This window comes from Mauremys reevesii, linkage group 5 (genome assembly GCF_016161935.1).
Source record: "Mauremys reevesii isolate NIE-2019 linkage group 5, ASM1616193v1, whole genome shotgun sequence".
NCBI classification, from domain to species: domain Eukaryota; kingdom Metazoa; phylum Chordata; order Testudines; family Geoemydidae; genus Mauremys; species Mauremys reevesii.
This window is the reverse complement of record NC_052627.1, coordinates 75,553,025-75,563,646: the sequence shown is the minus strand read 5'-3', so window position 1 is coordinate 75,563,646 and position 10,622 is coordinate 75,553,025. Positions and strand designations below refer to the sequence as shown.

Genomic DNA, 10,622 nt, shown 5'->3' with positions numbered 1-10,622 from the left:
AGGGGCATATTTCAAAGTGCCTCCAATAAAAAAGGAGAAACAAATGGAAATTCTATGCTGCTATGAGGCAGCTGGATGGACATATTGTGATATGCACACTTATGAAGTCCTCAGGACGAAAAATATTGATGAAAAATGTGACAGAAGGATCATTTCAAAATGCAATTAGTTGAATTTTAAGCACAAACAGATATAAGCTATAAGGAAACATGGGAAACAAGAAAACAGAATATTTTAAAAATATCCTTCAATAAACTGACCAGAAATTAAAGGCCAGACCTAAATTAGATTGCAAATTCTTTGGGGCAGTGACCATTTCTTACTGTTACACACAATGTGAGAGGAAGGGGAGAGGGTATGTGTCATCATGGGCACTGATTCTGCAAACACTTGCTCAACATACTTGACTTTGCACATGCCAGTAGTCCTGTTAAACTCAGTGGGATTCACAGAAGCCAAGTTTTGTGCATGTCTGACATTTTATGCACCTGAATGAGCAAATTTGCATATTTGCAAATAATTTTTATATAACCTCAGTTTATGGTCAACACACCATACTACAAGATGGAGGATGTGTGCGTGGGGAGGTAACAAAGAGACTTGCACAAAACTTGGCAGGTATAGCTAGGGTGGGAGTGGGGGTCTTACAGGGAAAGGTGTTTGATGGTCCTTGAGTTGGTTAGTGTGTGGGTGCTGAAGGGTATCTAGGGGAGCGAGGGTGTCAAAGATACAAAGGTTGCTGGGTGCTAGGGTATCTGGCTGGGACGGTGGGCTGGAGTCACTGGAGTAAGTGGGAGGGAGGGTGTCTATCTCAAAGTGCTTGGATCCAGTCAGTGGGTACTGGAGAATGACTGAGATTTGGCTGAAATAGACTGAGATTGGATGGTGGGAAGGGGAGCTTAGAGTGTCTGGGTGAAAAAGGTTGCTGGGTGTTGAAGAGTTCGGAAGTCTGCATTCTCACAGACTATGGAGGGTATGCGAGATTTGCTCAGATGGCTGGGGAACCAGGTTATCCATGGGCCAGTACTGAGCCTCCTTACCTTCTGTACCCACCTGCCAGGTAGCCCCTATTGCTACAGCCACTGATCTCTTCTCACTGAAGTTTCCATCTGTTGCTCCCCAGCAGAACAGCCAGAGAGGCTGCTAGGCTGCCTGCTCAGTAGACATTATAGTGGTCATGTGACAGAAAGTCTAAATTGCAGGAAAACTGCTGCTGTCTTCCCCCTTCTCAGCTGGATGCATGAGGTGAGATGAAGGAATATTTGACAGGGCTATCAAATGCATGACTGTCATGTGAGACAGGTGACTTTTGTCATCCCTGGCAACTAATCATGTGTACATTTATTATGCCCATAAGGCTTTTCAGTGAGTGAGGCCTTAGATTCTCTTAACAACTCCTCCAAGCAGGCGCTGTCTTCATATTTACTTGAACAATGCCAATAGCAATGGGGCCTTGTTCTTGATTTGGGCCTCTAGACACTCACATGATACAAATAGTCAATGCTACTACTGATGATAGTAAATTCTGCAGCAAAACAGGCACGTATTTACATATATGAATTCCCATTCAAATGTGCAACTCTGGGTTTCGTATGTGCAACAAGTGGTTCGAGTTTTTCAATTTTAGCCATAAATGCTTATGAAATACTTTACATTGTTAAAATTTTGAGGTACGCTGATGTAAATGTAGAATAAACATGCTGATATAAAGAAGAATTTAGTTAATATTTTATAGGTGAAAGTGTTCATTAGTAAAAGGGGCAAACATTGAGTATTAAAGAGGGAGATTTTTAAAATTGAAATCATAGGAAAGAAAGGGATTAACTGTAATTGTTTTTTATTGTTTGCACAATAAATCAGTTGTAAAGAATTACATATACTACATTACAAATTTTTAAAGTGTACTTGCGGGATGGAAAAAACACAACACTACTTGAACTTTGCAAGAATATAAATTTAGAAACTGATGCTCAAGTCCTGACTGGGTAGTCAAAATAGACACTGTACTTGAGAAAAATGACTTCCTTTATTACTTCAGATGTTTTGATTTGATGGACAGCTAATGGATTATTATTGGCATTAACCTCAGTTCAAATAAAGTGAATTCAAGTTAAAATGTTAAAATCCAACCAAACAAAGAGTGATATAAAATATAATTATAATAGAGGTGCTTCTTTGACCAAAGATAATTTCCTTTTACATGAAAGAGTAGGAATCTTTGAAAACCATGTAGAAAAACTTCCAACATCCATATATTAGATTTCCCACAACTTTCAGGTGTCTTTCTTATATATTGATGAAGTACCTAGTACAATGAGACCCCAGTCTTGACTGGGGCTTTTGGATGCTACTGTAATATATGGTAATAAATAAATAATAATAATCAACATAATCTGTGATTATAATGTTTGCATCATCTCATGATCAGGAGAGGTTCATGAATCAAGTATTATAAATCTCTTTCTTACTACATATAATATCTTTTCAGATGTTTTAAAAACTCCTCATGTATCAAGAACTACTACTTCTCCATGCTCAATTTTGTTCTTAGCCTTTCTTGCTTCTACACACTTTCCCACAAAATTTCAGTTGAATAAAGACCAGGAAAACTGTGTTTTGTGACCAGGGTGATGGTAAATCATTTTTGTTTCCCCAAGACTAAGAAATTTGCTCCTGAAAACAGTATAAATGGACTTGATATAGACATGTCTGTTTCATTACTGTCTCATTTTGAATCAGTGTACTGTCAGATGATCTTATAATGTGATACTATGCCAGTAATATTTACATTACATGTAATTATTTTAAAAGCTCAATGTTTCTATTTTATATTTTCACCTCCAAGATGATTTGAGGTCCATTCTTCCTTGACAATAATTTGATGTTTGAACTTCTCTGTATTTTGTTATTGAAACAGTTTCCCTTGAAGTAATAAAATAATACAATTATAATTCAGCATTCAGAGCCAGAGGGGTGTGGATGAGAGTTGGGAGAAAGCACTCATGAACCACTTTTGGAGTACTAAACATGGTGCTGAGGTGAGCTGCTGCAGGATGAATTTCACCACTCCGTGGAAAAGACATAATGTCTATGCAAGGATTAAGTCCCACCTGAAAGTAAAAGAGAAACTTAAACTGGTTCTCTGCACAAGAATGGATTTCAACCCTTCTGCCCAACATATGTTCTGAGGCATTGAGCAGAGACACTGTTTACTCAGAACCTGCAGGCACATTTCTGTGTCAGTGGCTGACTTGTCTACTACTAAGCAGTATTCTTTAGCACACTTGAATAAGCCACTAATCCTGGTCAGTAGAAGTAGTAATTAAACTTCTAAAATGTCTGCTATTGAAATATTTTGCATTCACCACATTGCAGTTTAGCAGCTTTGGCATGTTATACATTATGGGCCTGATCCATAGCCCATCGAAATCAGATGCTGCAATGCCTACTTTTCCGTCTCCTCACCAATAACCAGTTCATAGCAAAGGTAGAGATTTGCTCATATTGCTGATCACTGTGAACATTTATCTAAACTCTACTCCAGCCTTTCAGCACAGGTGCTGAGCAATGCTGAGTGCTGAGAGCTACTGCTTTAGCTCTCTACTTCTTTCAGCACCATACTGCAGCTTGGACAGCTGATCCCTAAGAGATTAAGAAGTTTATTTAATGAAAAATAGTTTTTCTTTAGCTAGTTCTCAGAATGCTTCCAATGTCTCCAGCTGACCTAGGGATGATGAATGAGGTCAACTTGCTTAAGTCTATGTTATTTTACATTATGTTACTGTAGCTCAGTAAACATGCTTAAAGGAAAATATTGTTTTCATAATAGAAGAAAATTGAATACCTTTCCAATGACTTGCACCATTTCAGGTCACCTTCTTCTCCGTGTCATATACTGAGAAGCATTAGCATCACCTGCAGAGAAAGTGGGTCATCCAACCTTTTATGTGAAGATACAAAATAGTAAACCAAAGGGCGGGGAGGGAAGGAGGCAGAAACAAAAATTACAATTAATCTAAGGGAGAGCACACTGCTACTTCTACACTATTACAGTCAAAACTGGAAGTTGGAAGTAAGGAATTAGACATTCATTTTTAAGAATTAATCCTAACTTTGATTTTAATGCCTAGAAAATTCAATGGTATGACCTGTATGAAATCATTCATCATCGGCTATCCCATCCAGGAAAACCCATATAGAAAAAATACCTTTGTAAGGTTGTGTATGGTTTATCATCTTCCTTGTATAATTCATCTCCCTCCAGATAAATTACTATTCAATGAGTCAGTTACTTCTGTCTTGCACACTAAGAAAGTTTTGCCTTAAGAACAGCAGGCTCACACCCTATAAGCTGTTTTGTCTAAGTGAGCACCAGTAAAGTTTTAGGTTACTATATTATGAGCTCTTCACCCACTTACTGAAGAACACTCATATTCTGGATGCTGTCTGTCTTCCATAAAAAGTAGAATTGTCTTCTGGGAACTCTTTTAGCACTAGATTGTCCATTCAGATAAGTGTAGAGCAGGTCCTATTGAAGTCCAAAAGAGTCACATGAATACAGCTAAGGATTATGTTTGGCCCTGTGTTAGGAGGAAACATGTTTGGATGAGCCACTATAACTGTTTTCCTATGTGGGAATGGGTTCTTTCTTCTCCCTTATTCCTATCTTTTGCTTTGTTCCTCCTTCATGCTTCCCTACTTTTTTCAGGCTCTCTCTCCCCTTCAGTTTATACCTATGACTAACATGCTGAATTTGTTCTTCCACAGACAACATGCTAGTGACTGATTCAAACTGGCAAAAGCAATACAGCATATGGACAGTGAGGGTTACATATCACTCAGCAGGGTAATGTGGGGCAACTTACAAAAACAGATCAATTTTTATCTTTACAAAAACCTGAATTATCAAGGTGGATTAGGCTATCTGATTACCTCACTTATTTTTCCCCACTGTGAAACTACCGTGTGTGATTATCTTTGAAACATCAGCATTGCAGCAAGTCTATGAGTCACAACTGTGAGCAATGTATTCCTAAATGTAGCAAAGCCATTTCTGTAGCAAACAGCAGAATGTACTGGATAAAACTAGACTTTTTAAAAAAATGAAATGTTTATCCAGCAGTTTGAAGAGACATGCAGATTTGTGAAGAGGTATCCTAGGCATTTCTAAGGATTTAGAACGGGCTGCTTGACTTCAGAATTAGTAGCAATGTAGTAAAGACTGGGCCTTATTGGACATTATTCATGAAATTTAATAGTATATGCAAATATTTGACAATCAAAGTGCAAAATATAAATTAAAAGGGCATTTGGAGAAGATAGGCACAAAATTTAGCATCTGAGAAAAGACCTTTCTAAACTGGATATAAACAGAAATGTTATTATTTTATTCATATATAGAGATATACACCTATCTCATAGAACTGGAAGGGACCCTGAAAGGTCATTGAGTCCAGCCTCTTGCCTTCATGTAATGATTTTGCTCCAGATCCATAGGTGGCCCCCTCAAGGATTGAACTCACAATGCTGGGTTTAGCAGGTCAATGCTCAAACCACTAAGCAAATCCCTCCCCCCCTATTGTTTTTAGCTGTGCAGACACAAACACAGCAGCAATATATTGTGTGGGTGCCTGTTTGTCTAAGGTGGATGAATTACAAGAAATAAACAAATGTCATAAATGGTGAAAAATAAATTAGGTTCTTATTACATATAAAACTTCATGTAAGCTACAAAGGGCTTCATTCAGCCTGGGTTGCACGGACTTCTGTTTTCCCAGAGGTGTAAAGTCTGTTCATGTGGGAAATTCTGTGGTATAATCCAACCCTTTTCCAGTAGGGGCCCCATGTATGTGGTGCTGAGGAGTTTGGGCCAGGGGCATTCTCTGATATAGGTCATCTCATGAGAAGCCTCTAACAGCAGGGCTCCTATGAAGCAGACTACAATTTAAAGCTGTCTTTTCCTGAATAAACTCTTTAGAGGGGGTAGCAAAGGCTACCTACGCTCCTTTGGGAGGTGAATCCTTTCAGGGGTACAGTAACAGCTGCCTCTGCTAGTGGGAATGAATCAGACCACAGTTTTACTTGGCAGTGCCCCTTTAGCATACTTGCCATACCACCAAAACCTAGGGCAATCCAAATTCTTTCAGAAGCATATAGTGCATTCAAAATTGCATATGGCTTTTCCCTAACTGCAGCCCCTTACAGACATATTCCACTACATGACATATACAGGTATATTAAAACACTAGTATGATTGACTATAAAGAAACTTGAGGCCATGAAGCAAACTGTTGACAGATAAGACTATTTAAACTGCCTTAAATGCTATGAAGAGGGAATATTACTTTAACCTCAAAGCTGCCTGGGCAGCTACAGCCAGCAAAAGGTCATCAAAACTTTAATCAATAAACTAGCATCATGATCATCTAGAAAAAGAACACAGTAGTAAATCAAAGTGATTGATATCCTAGAGTCTTGCTGAAAATCTGTGCCCTTTATGTCTGAACTACTAGATAAAAAATGAAAAATACTTAAAGTTTGTATTTCTTCAACAATACTCTGAGGCTACGTCTACACTTGGAGCTAGGTGTGTGCTTCCTAGCTCTCCTAGCCACACTTGCACTAGCTTTCATCAATCTAGTGTGCTAAAAATAGTAGCATAGCCACCATAGCCCAGGCTAGCAATCCTGAGTAGAAACCTGTCTGAAACCCATGCAAACATATGTGGAGCGGCTCGCCCATGATGCTGCTCACGCATGATGCTGCTCACTGCTGCCCACACCGTGGCTAAGCTATTATTAGTGCATTACCTTGATGAGAGTTCATGTGACTAGATTTATCCAAGCTAGGAATCACACCTCCAGCTTCAAGTGTAGACATAGCCTGCGAGTCCTGGCTCTGAACAATCTAGGAATGCATGGTATTCACCAATCTCTTCAAACTCTTACAGGCTGCATTATCCTTCATCAGAGAAGGAGAAAAAGAAACAATCACAATAACACTAATCCTACATAATCCCATTTTTTTATATGTTGTACAAACATATCTATCCACATCATGATGATTCCACAGAATGATAAAGGAAAACCTGTGAAGGGAATTTTCTTGTGGTAAATATAAGCAAAACTCTTAACTGCTTCTCAGAGTTACACAGTCTCAAAAATTCTACTTGATGAGTAAAGATTATGAAGCCTTGACCAAAAAGTCACTATTCTGTTTCAAACAACAATATGCCAGAATTTGGAAAGAATAAATAATTTAAGGAAGATAAAATTAATAATGTAATAATTTCTGTTAGGAATAATGGAAGGTTATGATAATTTTTTAAATGTTCTTTTTCAGATTTTTAAAAGTTAATGGAAGTTAGTGTCTTTATTTTAAACTGTTTCAGAATAGGCATGCTTATGTTGCAGTCAGCAAATAATATATTACTTAATTCTTGACTACTCCTTGCAAAAATTCAAGATGGTTGGGATGCTATGTGTGTGTTTAGAGAGGCAGTGTAATCTGGTGGGTAGGGCACTGGACTAAAATCAGGAAACTTGGGGTTTATTCCTATTTCTTTGGTTTAATTTTTGGCAATCTGTAATAAAGCAATAATGATATTTGCATTCCTTTGTAAAATACATTGAACTCTTCAGCTGAAAAGTGCTATGTGAGCTCCTGAACTGAAGCAATAATGCTATTGAAGGGATTTGATTAAACACTAAAGTGAAACCAATTTGCCTTATAGAATTTTTAGTGTAGAATACTGTCAATGGTATAATTCTTTGATTCGTATGTAGGTTGTCCAATTGTGTTTGCCCTTATTATAAACTGGCAGATAAATGCTTTTACATGAAAAATGTGTTGATTACCTGTAAGAACCCAAGTGCCTTCTATGTCATTTTGATTTTAAATAATTGACTAATCATGATGCTGAAGACTATTTGCTATACCAGTATTTTCTCTTACAGTTTTAGGAATATGTGTCTATTCACAAGGGACAGGGATCAGAGAACAATACTCTAAATGTAAAATCCTCTCCCCAGTACACAAGGATTGTGAACTGGGGTGATGCTTAGGATCTGAGGTAGGGAATGGGATTCTCTCACTCATTTTCTCCTTCTTGTCACCAGGCTGTGATGCAGCACTTCAGCTGCTCCACAGCCACTACAATACATTCACAGCCCCTATACCTTTTGACACTGCTGTGTCCCCATCTCTGCTGCAGTGGTTCAGGTGGTGGGTACATATGTTTATGGACCAGCATCTGTACCTCCTGCATGCTGAGGCAGATGGAGCTCCCACAGAGCAGAGCACTGTGGCTTAGAGGGAATGCAGACATGCTGCATAGATTCCTCCCTTTCTCTCTCACACAGAACAGCAGTGGTGGTGTTGTGTTCAGAGTTTGCATCAGTTGCAGAAGGATTTGAGGTTAGGATTTACCCCTGAAGCATGAAAGGAACTAATATTAAGTATTAACCATAATTACCAATATTCTGCATTTCAGAGTGGACTTGTACTGCTTTGCATTCTGCTATTGTTTCCATATGTACTTGTTTTTCTGCAAATGCAGAAACACAAAGCAGGCAGAAGAAATCCCGTTTTAACAATAGTAACCTTATCAAGCAGTTCCCCTCCCCCAATTTATTTTAGTATTTGAATATTCAATGGGCATATCAAGAAGATGACAATTAAGAGCTGGATCCTGAAACCCTTACTCACAAAAGTAATCCCACGGTAGTCAAGGGAGAGAATGGTTAATAAATGAAATATGAGGGACATCTTTCATTTATAAACTCTAGTAAGCATAGGTAAAAGGAAAACTGTGAAACCTCTATTACTGTTACCCTCAATAAAATATTCTTTGGTATACCTTTAGACTTGTATTTTTTTAAAATATGTGGATCTCTTTGTTGCTTCTTTTCATCCCAAGTGGCTATTCAAAGTTCAGGACGCTGATGATATTCCAGCTGGAAGTAGAAATTGATGGATTTTTGTTTTTTCTTTCATGCAATCTTGTTTATTTACAAGGAATGTACAAAGCCCTGCTTCTTCTCATGCAGGAGGAACCCAGAACAAAAGGAGCAGTTTCTTAACTTAAAGCCCCAAGCCTCTGTAGCCAATCAACTCAAAAGCTCTCTCTCTAGCTTTTTTCAGGGCTACATTGTGCTCATTGGCTCCTGTTTCACCTTTTGCCTCTACATCTCTCTCTGTTCTGTCTGTTCTCAATTTTTGTGTATTCTTACAACTATCTGAAGTGAAGGGTGCATTCACACACCAATTTTAATGAGGTTTTAACTCAACTAATAACAAGGTTTCACCCAGCTCATAACACACTCCTTTTCTGTCTGAACTACCCCTTTCTCTTTCCTCTAATACCTAACAACATACCAAACAATGGATACATTGGGAAATAGGAACTCAGAGGAAATTAAAATGGAACTGCAGAAGGAAAGAATGATAAAATTAGTCCACAGCTATCATATAAGAATTTATGTAACTCTCACTTGTTATTTAAATCAAGACTTTAAAAGTATTAAAGACAAATTAATCAAGCTGTTAAATGAGAGTATTAAGAGGAGGTCTTTGGGAACAAACTTCTATTCAGTGTAACGGGGCTTCTTCTCCACCTCGATGGGTCCCATGCTTCCTTCTAGTGGTGGGTCAGGGTAGCATCTTGTCTCTCAGAATTCCGCCCCCCATCCATTTATAGTTCTTGGGACAATTCTGTCTCCAAGTAGCCTTTCCGTTTCTGGGCCTGCTAGGCCCTCGCTGCTTCACTGGGGCTTCTAGCCTTCTCAGTGGACATCCAGTGAGAGGAAAGGCGGGGGGGCAGTCCCACCCTCTACTTCAGGCCCCAACCCAGGGACCCTACCAGTAGCAGCCAGGTCCCAGGAAAAGCTCCTAGTTTCCCTGGATTACTTCCCCACACCTCTTGGCTTGTTGTCCCCACTTTGCTTCGGTGGGGTTCCTCCCAACCCTCCTGCCAGGGGATGGAGAATCCCAGTCTCTGGTAGCCCTTCCGGACATGGCAGTACCACAGCAAACACACAGCTCAGTCTCTCCCCTCTTGCAGGGTCTTTTACTTCAGGTCTTTGGACCTGGAAGGACTCCTAGCTCCTGTTCAGGGTAGGGTTTCTTCCCAATCTCTATACCTGTGGGGTTCTTCCCTGGTCCTTGTCAGCATCCACACCACTCAGCTCTCCAACAGCTCAATTCCACTCTCACAACACCAATCACCCAGCCTGACTGGCTGGGGGGAAGGCTTTTAACTTGTTCTGGCAGGTTCTTAATTGGCTCCAGGTATCCTAATTAACCTGGAGTAACCCCTGCTTAGTTACCACGGGATGAGGGACCTGCTTATTCTGAGGCTAATATACTTTCTTTTCTGCACTCTTCTGTAGCCATCTGGCCGGACTCTGTCACACCAGCTACTTGCAGGAGCCTTCCAATGGGGCAGTGCACCTTTCCATTTCCATGGATAACCTTTATGGAGGGTCACAGGTACCCTACTCTCTAATAGCAGAAATCTTGGAGAGAAATGTTTGTTGGTGTTCTGTCTAGTAGCAGCAGATGGCAGTGCTCAGCCCATTGCTGCTGATTTTGGAACTGTTATTCGGCAGGGCTTCTTTCTTGGC

General features: G+C 39.5%; 1 long non-coding RNA gene across 1 annotated transcript; it reads right to left on the bottom strand.

The window, feature by feature from the left end:
- Window positions 1-1,765: 1,765 nt before the first annotated feature.
- On the bottom strand, window positions 1,766-10,206 carry LOC120406994. The gene is made up of 4 exons (XR_005599721.1): window positions 10,140-10,206; window positions 8,858-8,954; window positions 3,845-3,940; window positions 1,766-3,110 (listed from the first exon to the last, which is right to left on the bottom strand). It is a non-coding gene; the product is annotated as an uncharacterized LOC120406994 (long non-coding RNA).
- Between the last annotated feature and the right edge of the window lie 416 nt (window positions 10,207-10,622).